This window comes from Pongo abelii, chromosome 7, assembly GCF_028885655.2.
Source record: "Pongo abelii isolate AG06213 chromosome 7, NHGRI_mPonAbe1-v2.0_pri, whole genome shotgun sequence".
In the NCBI taxonomy this organism is placed as follows: Eukaryota; Metazoa; Chordata; class Mammalia; order Primates; family Hominidae; genus Pongo; species Pongo abelii.
In genome coordinates, this window is record NC_071992.2 from 149,475,994 (window position 1) to 149,498,924 (window position 22,931).

A 22,931-nucleotide genomic window follows, 5' to 3' on the forward strand; every position below is an offset into this window, starting at 1 on the left:
GCATACCAGGGGCTCTAGGGGCACCGGCAAGACCTACAAGGGCAGGCAGCCAGCTCAGAGAAGGCATGCAATTCCCAGCCTTCTTCTCAGGCCTGACTCCAAGCCAGAGGCCCTCAGAAACCCCTGGGGAAGAATGTGGGATCCTCTTACCTAAGATATTTCAAACACCTGGAATCCCAGCATGTTGGGAGGCCGAGGCTAGTGGATCACCTGAGGTCAGGAGTTCAAGACCAGCCTGGCCAACGTTGTGAAACCCTGTCTCTACTAAAAATGCAAAAATTAGCTGGGCGTGGTGGCAGGTGCCTGTAATCCCAGTTACTCAGGAGGCTGAGGCAGAAGAATCACTTGAACCCGTGAGGCAGAGGCTGCAGTGAGCTGAGATCACACCGCTGCACACTCCAGCCTGAGTGACAGAGCAAGACTCCATTTAGAAAGAAAGAAAGAAAAAGAAAGAAAGAAAGAAAGAAAGAAAGAAAGAAAGAAAGAAAGAAAGAAAGAAAAAGAAAGAAAGAAAGAAAGAGAAAGAAAAGAAAGGAGGATTCCCTAGAAGCTCAATACATAGAATAGATGAAAGGGAGTAGCTGCATGGGGCTGGGGGCTCAGCTCAGCATCTCATCCCTCTACTACTCTTGATAGGATACCTCAATCCTGGGGCATCATAAAGCATCACTTGAAAAGTAGCAACTCAACACTCTCACAGGACAAGGAAAGGCTCAGAGAGGGCAAGCAACCTGCTCGAGGTCACACATTAAGTTTGGATGAATGCATGACTCCCTGCCCAGCACTCCATCCCCTGCAGCAGAGGCAATGCCCATCTACCTGTCAACCAGGCTGCAGGCCTGACCCACATGTCCAGGAGCCTATGTGCTGGCCTCCTCTACCCTTGAGTGCCCAGAAGGGGATCTCATACACTCTCAGGCTAACAGAGAGGCTGGGCTTTATGCTAAGACCAGAAGAGGATGGAGGTGTCCTAATGTACATTTTAAGGTCATTTTAAGATATAATGGAATGAAGCCAGACTTGAAGCCTGTCAATGCTGGGGCAAGTTTTAATTCCATTCTTTATTAAGTCACTAGACCACTCTTTCTGTTGTTTTTGTTTTTGTCTTTAATGGACATAGTCATATGTGCCTTCCTGGGTATTCTCATGGAAGGATTGGCAAGAGGAGGTGTTGAGGGCTGTGCACACCCTACAGGCTCCGTGGCTCACCGCCACACTGACGCAAGGGACTCAGTGACCCAGACGTGTCAGTACAGTGAGTGGGCGTCTTATGAAGAGCTGTCTGGCATACAGAGGCGGGCAACTGAAGCCATTCCTGACGTGGCTTTGATACTTCATGGAAATAAAAAGAGCCTCCCCCCCAACCCATTTCTTTCTTTCTAGATAGACTTTCTGTACACAGAGGCCCCCAACACAGGGATGGTGAGGTGGGGCACCACCCAGTCAGCCTGTGGCTCTGTTGGACCAGAACAAATTTGCTGACAAAACCAGGCTATAAATGGGGTTTGGCCCAGGCCAGGTCCTGGATACCTCTAGATCCTATAAGCAGGCTGGCCTAGCAAACGTTGGCAATGAAGGAAGAGTGGTAAAGACAATTATTTTAATCCTAGCCATTACACAGAATGGGGAAACAGTGACTAGGAAACAGGCCTTTTCTTTTCATTTCAAATGTGGATACTTGAGAAAGGCAGGTTTCATCACAGAAGGTGGAGGTAGATGGAAACTTTCATGAACATCCTAAAGGTCACCCAGGCTTCTAGGCACAGGGACTATAAAGTCAGTGATTTCTTTATTGCATTGTATTTCCCAGCAAGAGTTACTTTTCCTTTTTATTCATACACGTGAATCACAGCATTACTCATAAACTTATAAAGTAAGATAGGAATCAGCATTTCACCTGACACAGCATTTGCCAATGACCAACTCCTGATCTGGGATCTCCCCTCGCTGTCAGTCACTTGTCCAGGGACATGGACCCCAGAACCCCACACTCTGCAGCTCCCAGGCATTTGGTCTAATGGGGCTTGGTCTCTCTAAAGAGATCTCCATGATGTTTTTAGTTTGCTATTAATGTGCTCCTCTTTTGAGCTCACTGTTCCCTCCTTAGCACCTCAGGAAAGCCAATTGCCTTGGGATGGGTCACAATTCGACGGTCTCTTGTGTGACTGCATGGTAAGTGACTGTCTCTCCTACTGGACTATAAGTGCCTTGAGAGCAGCCAGCAGGTTTGTTTCTACTCTCGGCTGGGACTCAGAAGATGCTCCATAGGGAAATAAAATGGAACAGTTACAAACAGAAGAAACAGGTCGAGTGTGGTGGCTCATGACTATAATCCCAGCACTTTAGGAGGCTGAGGCAGGCGGATCATTTGAGGTCAGGAGTTCAAGACCAGCCTGGCCAACATGGCAAAATCCCATCTTGACTAAAAATACAAAAATTAGCTGGGCGTGGTGGCAGGTGCTGAAATCCCGGCTACTTGGGAGGCTGAGGCAGGAGAAATGCTTGAACCCAGGAGATGGACTTTGCAGTGAGCCAAGATTGTGCCACTGAACTTCAGCCTGGGTGACAGAGCAAGGCTCCATCTCCAAAAAAAAAAAAAAAGAAAGGAACTGAAGAAACAATGTGGGCCTCGGAGACCACGGATTTGTGGTGTGCTAGTAAATGTCAAACAATCAATGTTTCAGGGGGGAAAATCCTAATAGTGTGTGCCAATTTCTGTGGTGTAAATACTCCCACCATGCTGATTTCCAGTTTCCAGTGTGACATCTCCGAGGACAGAGTAGGAAAAAGATGTATGGAATGCCCTCATAAGCCAGCACAGGCCGCATCCAGACACCACTGGAGCTAATCGACTCTTTATGGAATCTTTCTCCCGACAAGCATCTGTTTTTGGAACAGTTGCCTACAGGCCTCTCTATTTGTTTTCAAAACAAAAGAGACTAATCTAAGTGGGCATCCACTATGTGGAGGGCCTAAAGGAGATGTTTAAAATACATGGACTCATTTGATGCCCCCAAGAACATACTGTTTTATAGATGAGAAAACTGAGTCTCAGAGAGGCTAAGTAACTTGCTCAGGGTCAAACAGCTAGCTCAGGGCTGGGGCCAGCATGGGAATCTGAGTCTCAGAGAGGTAAGTAATTTGCCCAGGGTTACAAGGCTTGTTCAGAGCTGGGTCCAGCCTGTAAATCCTTTGTCTTTTTACTCCCACTCCTAATTCCTTCGGTAATACCTTCATCCCAGCTTAATAAAACTTTAATTCTAAAAGCAGATGCTCTAAGAGCTGGGTCTGCTGGCGAGACCAGAGGAGAGTGCACACAGGCCTGGGAGCTGGTGTGCACACTGCCCCGTGTCTGCAGGCACCCTCACTCCTGACCGTGGTAAAGTTGTCCTTTCTCCCTGGACAGTGGTTGTCAACTGTGTCATAAAATCACTGGGATGGGTGGCTCCAATACTGTGAGAGGAAATTTATCTCAATTGTTTCCCCTAATTTTATCTAATTTTCATTTTCTGCACATTCTGTCTTTAGAACCCACAGTGGGCCAATCAACTCCCCCGAGACTGTGGCCAAGTCACTTTCCTCTTTTGGTGTCAGTTCGCCTTTCTATAAATAGTGAGGGAGCCAGCTGGAGGCCTCCCTGTGTCCACCCCAGATTGGTGCCGGCCCTTGATGAGGCTTCGTGTACAGCAACAGGAGAGGGGGCGCCAGTGCATATTGAGGAATTGTGTGTTCTAGGCGTGTTACATGTACTCTCCACTTGACCTCCACAACTCTCTGGAGTATGCATCATTACACTGAGACCTTTTGTCTAATCGGGGAAACCAAGGCCAGAGCATTCACATAACGTGTCAGAGTTTGCCCAGCTGTAAAGTGCTGGAGGTGGGACTGGAATCCAGGGGTCTGGCTCTAGAGCCTGGCTCCCAGCTACCGTGTCCTTAGGCCTGAGGAAAGGGATGGAGGGCAGCCTAAAGCAGAGCTCTCCTTTTTTCTGGCAAGGTTATGGTACCTTTTTGTGTGCTAGAGGGTTATGCTTGTCATAGTTATTCAGTAGGTGGATTGATAGGTTTGTGGATAGAGCGGTGCAATGAGAGGTGGGTCCAGACACTCTGGTTATTGGAACTTGCATTCAGAGGATGCACATTTTGAGCCGATTGTCCATGTGGCTTGGATGGCACGCAGAGGGGAGAGGGGAGGAGTTGGGGGAGGTGGCGTACCTGCAAACTAGGGGGAACACGTTCAGCTCCCAGGATTAGTGGGAGAATTAAATGAAACTGACTGTACTGACTCCACTTGGTCCCCTCTCTTCTCTCTCCCTAGCTCTGTTTCCTTCACGGCACATACCACTATTTGTCCTTACGTATTTGTTTCTCTAAATGCTTACTGCTCCCAGGACAACTTTCTTAGGATAGGGTTCATGTCTATTATATTCCTCAATGAAAAACCGTGATCTAGCAGGTGCCTGGCACATAATGCAAGCTCAGTTAGTTAGAATGAATGACTGAAGGTATTGTATATAAACTGCCTGGCACAGTATAGGCAAGAGGTGGTCCGCTTCCAGGAAGCCTGGACCGTCTGAGGTAGTTATTTTGCCCCTAAGCACAAGCCAGCAACAATTCTCACTTTCTTCGGAAGCTGTTTAAGTCTCCCAACTTCACTCACCAACCCCCTCTCCACACATATACACACCAAGTCCTCCAGCCCTGGTTCCAGTCTGCCTGGTGCTAAGGAGCGAAGTGTGACTTTGCAAAGCTGTTTGACAACAAAAGAGAACCACTGAGCCCCTGACCCCTAAAATTGCTGTCTTAGCTAGAGTTACCATAATCAAATTGCCTCCTACCTTAGCGGTTCTCAGATAGGAGGAAGTGGTTCGAACAGAGTGTACTTATTTCCTTCGGAACTTGTAGGGAGAATGAGAGAGGGAGGAAGTTGATCACGTGATGTGACCTCAATGGATATTTTATTGCAGGAAGAGAGGGATAGATGAATAGATAGATGGACAGATAGATGGACAGATAAATGTACGAACAGGACCCTTGGGCTGCTAACAAGAACCAAATGGTTTGGTCTGAAATATGCTGGAAATTTTGATGGGAACTTTAAGTTTCAGCCTCTCTCAGAGCTGGGAGAAATACATTCTTGATGAATGTCAAATGAAAACGTAAAACCCAGTAGCATCTATTAATGCAGGGCACTGATTTAGGTGTACTAGAATGAATAATTTCTGTCTTTAAGAAGGCTCATTTCCCTTGGAAATACATTGCCAGATTTCACAATTTAGAATGGGGAAGTTTTCTTCTGAAAGTGACTTAGGAAAGTGTTATTCGGAAAGTGACTTTAGTTTGCTGCAATGCAAACCTACCCCTGTCTGTTTCGTGTATATCAGATGGAGGAACAAGCAGAAATACATATTCAGAAAAATGGAGGAGTGCCCCACTCATTGCTTTAGTCGTTTAATCCATCATATTTAACACTGCTTATTAATAGCTTTCTGCCTAGGAAATATAAAAGGGATTGGATATATTTTAATTGTCTGATTTAGAAATGATATCAATAGCTCCTATTTAGTACCTATTATCTCCCAGATAGTACATGTAAACTTCTTTCAAACATACAAAGAAACTGGTCTTCTTTTTACGAGGAAAATACTAACACTCAAAGGGGCAAAGTGACTTGTGCAGAGTCACAGAGTTCTTTGGTGGCCGACCCAGAATGTTGACTCAGGTGCAGCTGATTACGGCACAGTCTTTCTATGTTGCCATCTTGCTGCTCTGATCTAGATTCTAGATCTGTTTAAGATGAAGGAATCTAATTAGATTTCAATTTGTCTATTCCATAGGTTTTTAATATTATTGTTATACTTTCAGAGCATATTAAGCACTCTTAAATAGAATTCTTCTTCTTTTTTATTTTTTTAGATGAAATTTTGCTCTTGTTGTCCAGGCTGGAGTGCAGTGGCACAATCTCAGCTCACTGCAACCTGCAACCTCCACCTCTCGGGTTCAAGCGATTCTGCTGTCTCGCCTCCCGAGTATCTGGGATTACAGGCACCCGCCACCACACCCAGCTAATTTTTGTATTAAATAGCATTCTTCTAAATGGAGACTATTAGTTGCAACAAATTTGCCAGAATTTTTACCTGGGCTTATCTCTCCACTTTTCAAAGGACCACAGCCCAGTTTAATAGACTTGCAGCTCAGCATCTCATAGCAAACCACAGAATGACAATTTAAAGACTATGGGGTGCGTTTTTCCTAAAGTCAAGGGCACCACTTTAAACACAGGCCTCAGCTTTGCATCCACTTGTTCTTGCTGAGGCTCCCCCAACCCTTTAGAGCCCCTCACTTGCCTCTACCTCCCACCAGCTATGTGACTTGGACAAGCCACCTAACTTCTCTGAGCCTCATTTTCTCAGTTTTCAAAAGCAAATAACAATCACAATCCTATAGGATTGTTCTGAGGATTGCAGAAAAATAACTTTTTATGCATTGTTCCTCCCCAGCCACTCAGGATGGTAGATATCACCTCCTGACACCCCCATGCACAGCCCCAAATGAGGACATTCCGAGGCCAAAGCTCAGGTCACTTCTTTGACACCCGGCTCTCTCCATATGTAGGCACCTAAAAGAATGTGGAGTGTGCCATATTTCGTAGAAAATTCCCATTGTCCTAAATCTTTTCCAACTCTAACATGCTGTTTTCAGAATTTATATACTTCACATGTTTGCCTTTCCTTTGATTCCTCCTTTCCCCCATACACATACCACCTGCTCAGATTGTTATTAATTATCTTTGGCATCTTCTTAAAGAAGATGCACACAGTCACACTCCAAATAGCGCTATTGCAATCCCTCAACCCACCTGGCTCCATGCACCTTTAGACGTCATGACTCCAGCCTGATAGCATTTACTGAGCACCTGCTGTATGCTGAAACTGGCCTGAGCACTTAGCATGTATCAATTTCTTCACTTTGCCCTATACCTGTGTGCATTAGGTACCATCATTGTCGCTTTACAGATGAGAAAATGAAGGCCTGGAGAGGTTTAAATGACTCCCTCAAGGTCGCACAGCTAGGAATTCTGATGGCAAGTCCCAATTGTCCTTTGTAAGAAGCCTGCTAAGTACAAGCCTTTTTGGCGAGAATGTCTCCTCTGGCAGAATCCTGCCCATGCTCCTCCAGCCCTTCTCTCCACAGAATTATGCATCCAACACCCACTGAGCCACTGCAGTGTGCTGGGCACCAGGTTGGGGGCTGGGCTTCTCTCAAGACATTGCCCCACCTGTTCTCAGGGAGCTCCTTTCTGACTCCAGAAAGTCAACCCCTGCCAACTGCGTGTTGAAGAGGTCCTGAAGTCTCTCCCCACCCCATCTCTGCCACATCCCCCCAAAATACCTTCACACACTGGGCATGACTCCTGTGGGAGCTGTCTGCAGAGGGATTGCTGGGCGCAGAGTCACTGCCTCTCCGTCTGTCAACTGCTGCTGCTCCGGAATAAACAGGCAGCCGGGCCTCTCGCGGTTGTGGAGAAGCAGCCCATGCTACCCAGAAGAACTGCAGTTGCTAAACTGGCCGCATACTTCCTCTGCTAGGAACGAGGAAGGCACAGGGCTTGCAGAAGGGCAGGTTCCTGTTTTCAGTAACCACTCTGAGCAAGCTTCTCTCTGCAAGGACTGGGAAGATAGACGCGTTATTAATTTTTTTACAAAGCACTTGAGAATATGGCCAGCTTAACTCTAGATTCTGGGATTTCAGAAGCTTGGTCTTTTTCTAATTAAAAGGCAAATCAGTGGGGCTGTGAATTTGCTCTTGCGCATCCCCAGAGCTCTCTGGGCCCACGAAGACTGTGGCTGAGAGCTGCAGCTTGTCTGATTTCGGTTTCCCAATTTTTTCAGCTTCCTTCTGTTACTGCTGAATGGACCCCAGAGCAATGCTTTGAGATTAAAGGAGACTAAAGAGACACAATGACTTGGTGCAATGTGTGGGTCAAGGGAAAAAAACTAGAAAGAACATTATGGGATGGCAGTTGTTTGAATATATACTGCACAGTTGATAATACTGTTCCAGTCTTAAGTTTCTTGGACAAGGTAATACTAGTGTGGTTATGTGGGAGAATGTCTAGTTCTTAGGGGACACACGGTGACCAAGAGGATGTCTCGTATCATGACGGCTATATCTTTCAAAGAGTTTGTTAAAAGAAAAGCTGCATCCCTATATCTACAGCCATCATATTGGCACAAAAGTTATTGTGGTTTCTTCCATAGAAGTAATGGCAAACACCACAATCATTGTGGCACCAACCTAACACATCTACATCTATATATCAAGACACAGAAAGAGAATGAGGGAGACAGAAAGCCAACGGGACAAAATGTTAATACTTGGTGAGCTTAGGTGAAGGGGATGTAGGTGTGCATTGTTCTACTCTTGCAACTTTTTGGTGAGTTTGATGTTAAAATACATGTGTCTTTATGTTATGTATTACAAAATGTATGTCGTATATGTTATACATTATGTAAATATTGCATATAAAATCTCCCTACTTACAGCGTGTAAGTCTCAAGCAGAGAAACTCAGGCACATGGGGCTTCAGAGCTTATTGATGAAAGAGGTGAAAGTTGCTGGAATGCTGACCCCAAGATTGCCTGGGAATTGCCTGCTTGAGCTTGGAATGCCAGGTAACCACACTGGGATGGCCCTCAGAGCCTCTCACAGCCCCTCACACCTCACAGAGTGGACAGAGCATCAGAGACTTGAGTGATCTGCCCACAATCACACAGCTAGTCCCAAAGAAGAGCCAGGGCCAGAATCTACGGCTGGTGACCCAGGCCCCAGGCCAGTGAGGCCGACACAGCCACCCTGGGACAGTCATTTGGAAACCTCACTCGGTGTAGTTTGCAAAGATGAATCAAAACCCTCAGAGCTGCTTCTAAATTTAGCAGGCAGGCACTCTGCACTAGAGAGATGGTTCCTTAGACAACTTGTGAAAACACTCGCTCATGAAGAGCATGCTGGGAAGGTACAAAGGAACTATTGCAAAAGACTGAGTGGGCAGTTTGCTTTACAGGGAAGAGAGGATAGGCGGAAATATGCAGAAGTGGAGATTTTCCCCCGAATTCACACAGAGGAGTAAAAGAGCTTTGGACTGATAGTCAGAGGTATGAGTTTTGTGATGACTTTTTAATAGACATTTACCAAGCAAGAATCTAGTACAGATGAGGCTCTGAATTTATTCCCTGTCTTGTCTTTAGTGAAACTTTATTGAGCAAGGCATATTCCATGAACTGGGATTTAGCTGTAAAAAAAAAAAAAAAAAGAAAAAACTGCAAAAGCCCTGCCCTTCCCTGTACTTAACTTAATTTAAAGGAGACTACAGAGACATGGTGACTTGGTGCAATGTGTGGGTCACGGGAAAAGAACTAGAAAGAACATTATGGGGTGGCGGTTATTTGAATATATACTACACAGCAGATTCTACTACTTCCCATAGGAGGAGTCCTATGGGAAAGATTGAATATGTGACTATCAATTATGGTGACCCATCGAGGAAACTCAATGGGTTGATGGGACCGAGGGGCCCAGATGTGCTACTTTGCACAGGTGGCCAGTTGTGGGGTGGATGGGCTCTCTCTAGAGATATCATTAGGCTGAGAACTGTAGGAGGAAAGGAAGCCAGCCCTGGGACAAGCCAGGGCATGAGAGGTGTGCGCAGAAGGGACTGCTGGTTTCACACAAGCTTTAAAAGTTTTTGGGAAAGACAATCAGCCCTAAAGATGTTCAAGTCAGAGGCAGAGGCAGACAACAGAGAGGCCCATAGAGTGGGTTCCTGTTCAAGGGGTCCCGTTCACAGGAGAAGCTACAGAAGAAGGAGAAAGGCAGGATGCAGAGCCCTGGAGGTCAGGGCTGCAGGCTCTTCTCTGTTTTTTTCCAGTGGGTCATTGGGTGACTGGGGGGCTGCTGCTAACCTCCCCCGACCCCCAGCCCGGGGTGTTTATGACCTCCCTTTCGCCTCCTGGGGTAACCGAGGAAACTCAGTAGGTTTGAGAAAGTGTTCCTCATACTGGACGCTGTGCTATCCCAAAACCTGGGCTGTGCCAGAGCAGGGGAATGGAATAGAGGTGTTGGCCCTGGGCCCAACCAGAGAGGGCAGGGCTGAAGCCCGATGCCACGCTAGACAGGTGACTCAGATCTTAGGCCTCTGTTTTCAGTAACCCCAAGCGGGGTCTCAGACTCAGCACTTTGGACATTTTGGATCAGAGAATTCTCTGGTGTGTATATGTGTGTGTGTGTGTGTGTGTGTGTGTGTGGCAGAGTTGCAGGGCTGGCCTGTGCATTGGAAGATGTGCCACAGCATCTGTGGACTTGACCCCCTAGACGGCAGGAGCACCCTGCACCCCTCCAAGTCGTGACAACCAAAAATGTCCCAGAAATTGGCAAATGTGCCCTAGGGAGCAAAAATTGCTCCCAATTGAGAACCACTGGATCATACCCATCCCAAAATAAGACACGTGTGGAGGTTGTTCTTTCTTGGGTTGTAAAGTGCTGCCCTGAGGGCAGTTGGTTTTCCTGCTTTTGTGTGGACTCAGCTCTGCAGCATGTCTGCCTGTGCTCTCTGGTACACATCTCAGAAGCTGCTGTATGGCAAGGCTCCTTTGGGTGGCTGTGTCACCCATCCTTCCTCTCCACCATCATACACGTGACCCAAGAAGAGGAACTGGTTTGCGGTCTGTTCAGGAGTCCCTGGGAATTACGGCTGGGAAGCTACAGTATGGGCAGCCTGTGAGCTGCATCTTAAAGGAGGAGCAGTTTGCTGTCAAGAAGTGGGGTGGAAGCATGTGAGCCACGAGCTGCTTAAGGACAGTAGAGGAAGAGCAGGAGGTGGACTTCTCACCGCAGAGGCCCAGCCAGGGAGGATTGTATTGTGAGTTTGCTTCCATGTCTTCCCTGCTCCTCCACCACCCTAACCATTCCTCTCCCAACCATTTTCCATACTGTTCCTCAGTGGTTCACACACCTTTTTCTTCTAATCCATCAAGAAGTCTCGAGTCCAGGAATATTGTCATTTATTCAAGCATGCATTTCGTGCTCCATACATTCATTCAGTTATTCATTCAACAAACTTTTGTTAGCACTCACTGTGTGCCAGACGCTATGCATGTAACTGTACTATGTGCCAGGCAAGACTAGGCCCTACCCTCAAGGAGTTCAAAGCCAAACACTCTTTTATCTCTGTTTTCCAGGCCCAGAACAAAACAGTGTTCACTACATATTTGCTGAATTACTCAATTTAGCCAACATCTATTGTAAATTTCGTGTATGTATAACCTATATTCAGAGGACAGACAGGGAGAGAATTCTCAGGTAGTGCGTGAATGTATCTCCATCCCTCCCTGCCCTCAAGGAGTTTCTGATCTAGCAGAGGAGACAGACACACATATCAAAACCCCAGGGTGTAAAGAAAGATGTTGGTAGGGAGGGGGCCAGGAGAGGAGACCAAGAAACCTCTAGGGCTCCTGGTTTCACACAGGAACTTCATGGCACTGAGGCATGGCGGGACCACATTAGATTCTATCCCAGCAGCTTGGTCTTCTAGGTCCATGTACTGAGTCAGCACAAGAAGCAAAGACAAAAACACATAGCAGGTGTTGCCCCCACCAAGGACGTCAAGTGTAAGCATGGAGTCAGGCCAGGCTCTGCTGTACTGGCCGAATGACACTGTCAGGAGGTCAGGCTTTAGGACTCACAAAGACACCCAGTACCATCTGTGTAGGAAGCAGCTGATTTCCAGAGGGCTTTGCAAATTAATTAGAATTAACTATTGGGGCCCAGACTAATGACCATAGGCAAATAATAACGATGCCAGCCATGCATGGATTGAGAATCACTCAATTAAGTACTAGGCTGTGGTCATCACCTTATTAAAGTGAAATGTTCCCCTATGTAAAAACTAGCTTTACAGACTTCAAGTTGTCAGGAGCCAGTTGTTATATTTCTCCAACATGGGTTGATGAGTTTCCCAGGGGAAGCGATAAAAAGCCACTTTTCCAGCTTCAGGTCTCAGAGGAGTTCCAGGTTCTAGGAGGTTAAGAGCTCCTAAGGCAATTCAGCATCATGCGGCAGATGTGATGTTGCAGCCCCATGCTGGGTCAGAGTCACAGCTTGGTCCAGTATGAGCAGATTTCCATTCCTACTTTATGGCTTGATTTGTTTTCCTCTTTCAACGGAAATATTCAAAAGTTTGGAAGAAGGAAAAGGCAGTCTTGGGAACTAGAAAGCTTTCTATCGATGGAGAAAACCAAGTGTAAGCTAATTCATTTGGTAGAGAAGTTCAATACCACTTATTGAATGCAAGGCATGACACTTGGTGCTATAAAACTGTTGATGAGATTCCATGTCAAACCATATGACCTTCAAGATCGCATACAAGATAGAAGTTCGGGAGTAAAATTTTGCCCCCTCTATGGCTGGATGAGTGCTGACCCACTCATACAATAATTTATTTAATAACAGTTTTTTGAACCCCTTCTATGTGTTAGGCATTTCTCTGGGTATGGAGTTAGAGAAATAAATGAGTAAAGTCATAGAAGGGAACTGAAGGCATGGGGACAGTAAGAGGAACTCTCCCCTTAAAAGGGTGACATTTGAAATGAGTCCAGAGTGACTCTGGCGTGAAAATCAAGAGGAAAAAACACAAGGCAAAGGACATAACAGGTACAAAGGTTTGGGACTGGAAATGCTTGTGTTCAAGGAGCAGACAGAAAGGAAAGGGAATGAGTATTGGGGAAATGCAACTTGGCTCTTGCTTATATTACGTATTTAGTCTTTCTACTCAGTCTGTGTATCTAGATTTCACCTGAAGAAACTGGCGCTCATAGGGCTTAAATTAGTTGCCTCCAGTCACTCAGCTGATGAGTGACACCACTGGGCCTACACTCATGGGCTCTGGAAGTAGGAAATTTGCTGTCACTATTTCACTAGCCTCCCATTGGGTCTTCCCACATCCCACCTCTCCCCACCAATGCTCTCTTCCCATCCTCTTTCAGCCCTGTGTTTCCAAATAAGACTCAGGCCATGCTGCCATCCTCCTCAAGCAGCTGCCCCAAACTCAGGACCATCTTCATCCCTTTCTCACAGGATCCACTTCACCCCTTTCCTGGCATTCAAAGCTCATCAATCTGTTCTCCACCCTCCTTATCAGCCCCATGGCAATGTCAGCACTCAAGGCCTCCATGCCCCACTCACCATAGGAACTCCCCTACCACTGTGCACTGTAGACAAGCCCGTCACCTCTTCCTCATGCACTTCACCACTGCCCTTTCTTTCCTGTGTGGATGCCTTTCCCCCTGCAAGGTCATGGGGCAGGTCCCTTCAGGCCCAACCCAGTGCTAACATCTAGGAAGATGTCCATGCATCTTCCTAGATGCCTCTCAACCAACAATGATTGCTCCCTCTCAGAAGGTCACTTGGTGTTTTATTTGCGTCCTAGGAATTGGACACATTGCATATTGGAGGTAACGAGCAAGAGAGGATTTGAGGTACTTAGGAGTTGTGTGATCTTGTGGGACTCTCTGATTCTTTCTCTCAGCCCAGTGATGTTACTAATACTACTTTATCATGAGAGTCCATACATAATAATGTGTACAGCCCCCCTGGTCTAGCACAAGGCGCATAGGAGGGGACCACCAGATAGAGGTGCTTTTCTTTCCTTTCAAATTGGAGCCTGAGCTTGGGTAGGCAGGAGTATGTCTAACCATGACCATGGAGCCTAGCACAGAGGCTATTCCCAAAGATGTGATCCATAACTATCCCTCAGTAAAAGAATAAATGAAGGTTGTGCCTTTTGAATTAAAGTAAATAAATTGTGAATGGTGACTTTTCACCTCTGAGGAAGACAATAAGCTAACTATGAAAACCATCTGGGGGGAGAGCAGACCCTATTGTTTCTCTGGAGATAAAAGTTTATGTTTCTGGAACATCTCCAAAGTTGGATCAATGGTCCATCTGGATGAGCTGATTTCTCCAGATGGAGTGGAACCTAAATGTATATGTCATCAGAATCTTCGGGAGGTCTTTTGGCACTAAAAATATTCTCAGGAAGAAGAAGAAAAAAAAAAGTAGCCGCTTTATGTCCACCACAACTGTCTGCTGCGAAGAGCTGCACAGATATGTTGATTCGTTCAAGCTGTTCTCTTCTGTCATTGCTCAACCTAGACCCACTACCTCCACATCGGAGGAGACTTTACTGTTCTCAGCCATGCAAGGGTTGATGAAGAGATCAGCAGTGTTCCCAGAGGTTGGGAAGTTCTCTGAGCAGGACCCAATTTCAGTTGTTTGCAATATTGCTTTCTTTGCTCACTTCCTGTAGCTGCACTCCTGTGTAAGCCTTCCTGCCTCTGATGGATTGTCACACAGGCCCCACTCAAGAGAACACAGCTCCAACAGAAGTGCAGAGGAGGAAACAGGCATCTCATTTCTAAGCAAAGAGGGATCTAGCCAGGAATGTTGAAACGTTGTATTTTATCTTCCCTTGGTGCCAATTTAGAGTCTATCTTCTGCAAAGGGCACAGAGATCCTTGTGAACTCTGTTTAAGGACACAGACAAAAGACAAAGTCTTCCCATGTATATGGTGTATGGTGTAGGGTGTACGGTGTTGGTGTTGGTGGTGTTGGGTGTTGTCAGGCCCCATGAAGGGAATTTTTTCAAGGGTGTCTTATAACACCAACCTTCCTTATCTTTTCTATTGGTCTGACTTTCAAAAACTATAAGTTCCAAGAAGGCAGGAGTGTATCAGTTTGACCAGTTATTGACGGCTAGCTTTGGCACTTTGCACGCCTGGGGCAACTAGCAAAGGTCCACTGGAAAGAAGGAGGAAAAGAAGGGAGGGAGGGCAGGAGAGACAGGGAGCAAGTCAAGAAAAAAATCTTTCCCTCCCCGTAGATTGCAAACTTTCTTAAGGCCTTAATCATTTTTGATTCCCCGCAGCATTGGGCACATAGGAGGAGCTCACAGATGCCCATGGAATTATCCTGATAATCGACTAGCTCGCTGCAACAGAGCAGGCTGTGGACCCTGGGAAAGTGGAAACAGCGGCTGGACATTGAGCAATAAGGCCTTTGCAGCTAGCTTCCCCACATCACCGGAGTCAGGCCTCTTAAACACTCTGCCCTGGTATTTTCATCTCCTAAACAATAATGCCATTAAACCTTGCCGAACCACTTCTACGTGTGCTTGAACAGCACAAAATGAGGGTAGGATCTGTAACAGCATTATTGTGACTTTTATTACAGTTTCCTCTAATGTTCTCATTCTATGATGCCTTAATACTTTCATGTCATATACTTTTTTTCTAATAAGATTCTGTTATTGTTATCAGTTTATGCTGATAACAATTTGCCAAAGCAAACTCGAAACTAGCCTCGACGTAATTTAAAACAGTGTCATCCAGTTATAACCGACTAGATGGGTGTGAAATCATCTGTCAGTGCCTGCTTCAGTGCCCACTGAGCCACAACTAATTACACTTACTCGCGTGGGGCAGCCATGGAGGGAAAGCGATGAGTAGGCAGGCCTAGTTGCTATAGAAATAGTTCTGGCCAAAACATCATTTCAATCCCAAAAGCAATTTTTAGGCTGGAAAATTTTATTTTTGTTTGAGTAGCAATAATAAATAATTATAACCTGTAAAGCACGGTACAGATGTCAGTTATCATTATTTATTATTGGTAATACTTTATAACCTGTAAAGCACTATACAGTTGTCAGTTATCAAGTATTTTTTGAAACTGTTACTTAATTTTCACAAGAACTCTTTGAAATATCAATTGATTTTAACAACTGCTACTACTATTTATTGTAAACTTGAAACATGTATGCACTTTACATGTTATCTCATCAATTCATCTTAACAAATGAATGAGGTAAATATTCTCATCCTTATTTTACATTAGGGGAAACTAAGGCACTGGGACTTTAAATAGTTTTCCTAAGAATACACAGCTGATTAGAGGGGGTGTTGGACTTGAACCTGGGCTGATGGACCCCGTGGCCTACGCTCTTGATGCCACACCTTGAAACATATCACATACCCATTTTACAGATGAGGCAATGGAGACCCAGAGAATGAAGCCAGTTATCAAGCTGTCAGTGCAAGAGTCAGTAAGATTTCTTCAACCTGAAAGCCCATGGTCTCTCTATTTTTTTCTGCATCTCTTTAAAATAATAATTATTATTTTATTTGAAGAGGATTTGAAGAGGATAATGTTGGAATTGTGTGATGTGGGTTCCAGAATCTAAGCAGGCTCAGGGACTCACGTATGCCCTTCTCATCCAGTGCCCTGCTGCCCCGTCCAGGTTCTAGTGAAGCCACCTCCTCCTCAGATGGTCCCTCTGCGCCCAGTGGTTCCGAGTTTTCCCCCTGGCTCCCCTCTCTCTGCACGGAGCCACCTCAGTCACTCAGCCCAGGCCATGCCTCCTGTGGCACTGTCCTCTGAGAGGTGACCCTGATCTCTCCCAGGCACCTTCTATGCCATTCCCTCTCCTGTGCTCATGAGGCCATTCCCACCCACCAGCATCTCAGAACTTTCTGCATGCATTGTGTTTTCTAGGGCAGGCATGGTGAGTCCTTTCTGCTGGTCAAGAGCTGGCCCATGGCATTTACTGGAGGAAGGAGATGGGAAGCAAAGAAAGGAGGTACAAAATGGAGAGAGAGGGGCAGTCTAGGGGCTACTGGAAGGAAAATAGAAAAAGACTTTGCCTCTGTCTAGGCAGTCCCCACTGCTCTAGCTCTTCTGGGCCCTGAAACAAAGCTGCAGAAAAAAATGATTAGAAAGAAGCAGTCAGGGTCTTTTGCAAGTTATAATGATGAAATTATTTTTAAAAGGAAACATATGCCCATGTGTATGTATGAAGTGCTCATTGACAATGGAAGGGAGGCTCAGGAGCCTGTATTTTAAATTCTCTTTGAAATAAGAGGGCAGCCATTGCCTCGGCTATCACTCATGGTGTCACTTTTAAAGTGTGACACCTTTGCCTGGGAAATCAGAAATTTTCAAGTGCCAAGCATTTAAATGGCTTCTGACAGCCAGAAGGTGACAGAGGCAATTAGGCTTTATGTTTGTAACAGATGGAAAAAGGCATTTTGTCAAGTCTGCAAGACCTGTAGGAAAATATGACAGGTGCCTGCTCTGAACTAAAGAGACAAAGCCAAGGCTCAGGTCCTCTCCATTTCCCAGCAGAAGTGCCCGGGAGAGACCACTTAGAGGGCTCCCCCACAGGGGCCTGGGAAGGCCTGCACACTATGCCTCCGCAGGCAAGGGGGACAGTTCTACAGCTAGACCACATGGACCGCAGTGTCTGTCAAAGATGTCTGCAGAAGGCAGGTTGAGTGCAGATTCTGTTTGGCACATAGAGGGTGGGTAGTGTCATGGCTTTGGAGACAAATGGCCTGAATCCAATTCCCCAGCAGTGGATGATTTGGAACAAAGTCATTTACCCTCTCTGAGCCTCACTCTTTAATAAAAGAGGCACAGTCGTGTCTCCCTGCTTCAGAGGTTTAGTGAGCACAAACTGAGAACAGCATGTAAAATGCTTGGAGCACACCAGCTCCGCATTACTTTTCGGTACCTTCCTTCTCTTTCCTCCATGTGTAGACACAGCTGGTGGGTGATTTAAGCTTGCAAGTATAAAAATATACCAAGGTATAATCTCTCTGTAGGACAGGTTAGCAGTCCATTGTAAAAACAAGTTTTTATATATCTATAGATTGTAAAATATCTATCTATAGAATGCAAGGCAGAACTCGTGGACCTTGCACTAGGCAAGCATTTCTTAGATAAGACACCAAACCTCAGGCAGCAAAAGAAAAAATAGATACATCGGATTTCATCACAATTTAAAAAATTCTGTGCTCCAAAAGATGCCATGAAGAAAGTGAAAAGAGAATCCACATAATGGGAGAAAATATTTGCAAATTATGTATCTAATAAGGGATTTGTACCAAGAAAACATAAAGAACACTTACAACTCAATAACAAAAAGACAGATAACTCAATCTGAAAATAAGCAAAGGATCTGAATAGACATTTCTCCAAAGAAGATGTACAAATGGGCCCATAAGTACAGCAAAAGATTCTTAACACTATTAGTCAGTCATCAGAGAAGTGCAAATTAAACCCATAATGAGATATTAACTCACACACACTAGGATGCCTATAATAATAACAATTTTTAAAAACCAGATGGTAAGCATTACTGAAGATATGAAGAAGTAAAAGCATTCTTTTATTGCTGGTGGGAATATAAAATAATGCGGCCACTTTGACAAACAGTTTGGCAACTTCTCAGAAGGTTAAACACAAGAGTTTTCATGTGACCTAGCAATTCCACCCCTACCTATACATTCAAGAGACATGAAAACATGCATCCATATAAGAACTTGTATGTGACTGTTCACAACAGCGTTATTCATAACTGGCAAAAAGTAGAAACATCCCAAATGTTTACCAGCCAATGAGTAGGTAAGCAAAATATGGTTTCTCTATACAATTAAGTATAATTTAGCAGCGAAAAGATATACACTACTAATACCTGCAGTAAGATGGATGAAGTAAAAGAAGCCAGACACAGAAGGCTACATATTCTATGATTCCATTTATATGAAATGTCCAGAATAGGTAACTCTACAGAGACAGAAAGTAGATTAGTGATGGCCTGGGGCTGGGAGTGAGGGTGGAGAATGGGGAATGACTGCTAATGGGTACAGAATTTCTTTGTGGGATAATGAAAATGTTCTAAAATTAGATGTGGTGATGATTGCACAACTCTGTGACTATAACTAAAAACCGTTGAATTAAGTGGGTGAATTCTGTGGTGTGTGGATTATATCACAATAACACAATTTCCTAAAGTTAGCTATAGATACCAAGAATCATAGTTTGAAATACTAGATAAATGTTTATCATACAACAAAAATATTCTTCTTTAATACAGATGTTCATGTGGCAACTATTTAATGAGAAACTATTAAAATGCCATGGAAACAACTCATTTAATACATTTTTATTATCTTTTTGATGAAGAAAACTATACCTTTTGACCCAGTAATGCTTTTGCATAAGGAAATCATCATGGATATGTGAATAGATTTAGCTATAAAGATGTACATTGCAGTATTGTCTGTAACATCATAAAACCTGAAACAATAATAGCCATCATTTATTAAATATTTACAATTTGTAATGCACCATACTGTTACAGGAAAACTTTCTCATTTCTTTAGTACAACAATCCTATGAGGAAGCGCTCAATATTGTTATGTTGCTTACAGATGAAGAAAGTCTCAAATCAAACAGTTGCAAATCAGAGCTGGGATTTGTATCCAAGTCTATCATATTTCATTGCCTGCAGGTGCCCCTAACCTGTCTATAACATTCTCCCTAATAACCTAAAATCCTAAATGTAATTAGCATGCTGGCATTGAAAACAATCTTGTAAATAAATAAGTAATGATACAGAATGATATTGACAATGGATTGTTAGGTGAAAAAGATAGGCTCAAAAACAATATGCTGTCTAGATTTCCTGAATATATATGTACACACACACACACACACACACACACACACACGGAAGAGACATATTGGAGGCTAATAGCATTTAACAGTGGTTTTCTTTGATTGGGAGGATTATGTGTAATTTTAATTTTCTTTGTTTTGTTCACTTGTTTTGTCTATTTGGGGACTGCTATTTTTGCTTTAAAAATTGCAGAGGGCTTTCTGTTTCCCCTTTAAATAAGCTAAGGTTGCACTGATGGATGTAGAGCAGTATATGACAGCCTTTTTCTAGAGTACGAAAAGGATTGCATTTGTGCCTATCTGTGAAGACAGTAAGGCTTATTGCTGGACCTCTTCTCTCAGCCAGAACCACCTCCTTCCTCCCTCGGGGTGTGAGGGGCCTCATTTCTCTCCCACCTCTTATTGTCCCTGCGAAGGTGTTCTAAATGGACTTGGCCACGTCACTTGTCCACTGATGTGCTTACACAATAAGTTATAATGACTGTTTCCATTTTGACAAGGATCAGTCATATTTTAGTGTGGAATTCATCTTTTAAATGTAATTTAATTTTTTTCTAATTAAAAATTTAACATTAATTCACTGGAGACAAGTTAGAATATTCTAAAAAGTATAAAAAGCCAATAGAACTCCTCCATCATTCACTCACCTTGAATTGTTAGAAGGCTCTGTGGATTGATCGAGTCAGACTATTCAAATAAACCCGGTGGGGCCAGGCAGCAGGAGGTGCCCTGGGACTGGATGCCTGTGAATGTCACGTGACCTCCTCCAGCTGTTGAGACAGTACGGCATCATGGGAAATGAAAACCTGGGGCCAGAAAACCTGGGTCTTAACCTGTTTCACTTGCTACCAGCAGGATTTTAAACTTCTTAGACACTCTTTCTTGAGTGTACCCCAAATTCTTCTTGGAATGAAGTGGGCTGTACACAGAAGAATGATTAAGAAAGTAGCGGTTTCAGTAATATTGGTTCTTCCTACTTCCTAGGATGGTAGTGGGAGTTTAAAGGAGCCAATAGAGGCGAGAGCTCTGTCTTAAGCAGAATGCAGCACAGTTGTACATGTGAATCAAAGAGACTTGGGATAGACTCTCTCGTCTCACGAGGCCTTTTCAGTCTGCAGACATAACATGGTGTGTTTTTGAGCCCTATGGCATTCCTGTGATGGAGGAGCCAGGCTCCCCTCCTGCTCCTCCTCCTCCTCCTCCTCTTGCTGTCCCAGCCACCCTTGCAAAAACCTTGCTGATGAGTGGCCATCCACCAGCCACTCATGAGTGGAATGGAAAATAAGGGTCTGTGACGTGCTTGCTGTTTTCTCGGGTAGGTAGCACAGTACGGGGGGAACGATGAAACCTTTATAATTCTAGCCCTGCTACTGATCAGTTCTAAGACCTTGGAAAAATTACCTACCCACTCCAAGCCTCAGTCTCTCTATCTGTAAAATAGGGATTCTAATATTACACTTAGAGGGTTGTTTTGGAGATCATGAGAGAAAATGTGAATAAATGATGTGGCCCTTAGAAGGTGCCTCATAAATGTTTAATTCTTTTCTGCTTTCCTTTAAGTAAACACACACACATGCACTTTTTATACAAAAAAGAAGGAATAGCATTCACTAGGCCTTCTTCAAATCCTACATTTCAGATTGTCTCCTAGATCACGACTATACCAACAGGTAGTTTTGATGCCTTTTTTCCTATGCCCTAAGACTGGGATTTCAAGATGAAACTTGTATTAATTACCGTCCCTCTGATGGAAGTTTTGCCAAAACTGAAGTGTTACAAATTAGAGTAAAATTCAGGCTTTTAGGGATCAAGGAAAGAAGATGATTTTAGCATAGAAAACACGCAAGAGAATACAAATATAAACTTGGATGTTTAAAAAAAGTCCATCTGTGCTTTAGCTTCCAGAGCTCTCTCCCTGAGCTGTCCTGGCTGCTCAATAGCATGCCACAATTCAGCTGGCCCACGACACCTTGGTGGCACCTTCCAGGTGTGGGTGAGTTCCCAGGAGAGGTCGGTGCGAGGGCAGAGACATAGCACTCTGGGTCACACACTACCCCTTTATCCTTAGGCCTTACAAGTCACCGATGGACTCCCTGACTCAGATTCTCCCCGCTCCAGTCCATCCCACAGTCAACTAGCTGAGCCACCATCCTGCCATTCATTTCCATTTCTCTTCTGTTCCACATCTTGCGCTGGGCTCTGGGGATAGAGGAATAACTACCTCCCAACCCCTGCCATCAGAAGCTCACATTCAGGAGGTATTGATGCTCCGTCCTTTACTGAGGGCCTGCTGAGCACTACCAACCATTTTCAGCACTGAGAATGCAAAGACAAAGGACCCAGTGACAGGAAATTCCCAAGCCCTTTCTGTAATACCCCATTTAAAAGCCTTTATGGATTCCTCATTGCCCATTGCCTGAAGGATACCTGCTCTGTGTCTCAGGGTTGGTGCCTTCCAAATCACATCTCTTACTTAGCCTGGGATTTAATGACCTCTGAAGTTTACTTCTCACTACACTTCTACGGAAATTCTTCTCTTCATTTAGAAGTCACTGGTCCATCTGCCTGCCATTCATTCATTTGTTCACTCCCTCACTCATACAGTCATTCACTCACTCATGCAATACATATTTTGAGTTCCAGGCCCTGTCCTGGGGCTGCTGTGTTACTTAGGACCCAGCTCCTATCTATAACTCCCTTGGGTAATCAGCCTCTGACCCCACTACCATCCCTGCCCACTCCCCCTCAGAATGGTCACCCACCATGTTTCTCCCATTTATTTCCTCCCGTAGAAACCCACTCAAGTCCTGATGATTCTCTGCAGCTTCCTCTGGGCCACCCTAGTGCCCAGAAATCCTTCCCTCCCCTGAATTCCCAAAGCACAAGAATTCTTGGCTCACTCCTGCTGATTATTGCACAGAGCTCATCTGGAGGTCACCAGTACATACGTCCTGCTGGATATAGTACACATTTTTAAAAAGCATCCACCTAACTGGGGCTTGAGACTTATGCTTCTTTGTGACTCAGTTTGCCTGGAATAAAATAGAGTCAAAAGAAATACAAGGTTGATAACTCTCAGGTAATACTTGGCAATTGATTTCAATAAGCCAGAATTCAATAAGCCAGCTAGAGATAGTTAAGTTTCTAGAGGCCCAGTGGTCTGGTCAGGGCTTAGAAGTCACACATCTGGTTTCTCCCAGGAGAAGCAGAGAGAAGCCCTGGGTTTGGAGTTGGAACACCTGGGTTCAGGTTCTGTGCAGCAGAGAATTTCTCCCTGAAAAGACATAGTCCTTCCTACCTGATTTAACTTCACAGTGTTGTGGCAGGACATAAATCAAGAGAGTGAGCAAAAAAGCACCTTGG

General features: G+C 44.7%; 2 protein-coding genes across 2 annotated transcripts in view; one reads left to right on the forward strand and one right to left on the reverse strand.

Annotated features, from left to right (window-relative positions):
• Positions 1–22,931, forward strand: part of TG (thyroglobulin) — a 276,418-nt gene that overhangs the window by 209,179 nt on the left and 44,308 nt on the right. The window lies entirely within an intron of this gene.
• Positions 1–22,931, reverse strand: part of SLA (Src like adaptor) — a 92,048-nt gene that overhangs the window by 30,523 nt on the left and 38,594 nt on the right. The window contains exon 2 of the mRNA XM_024251257.3: positions 7,392–7,669. The gene's annotated coding sequence lies outside the window, so the exon portion shown is untranslated. The remainder of the gene's footprint in view (positions 1–7,391; positions 7,670–22,931) is intronic.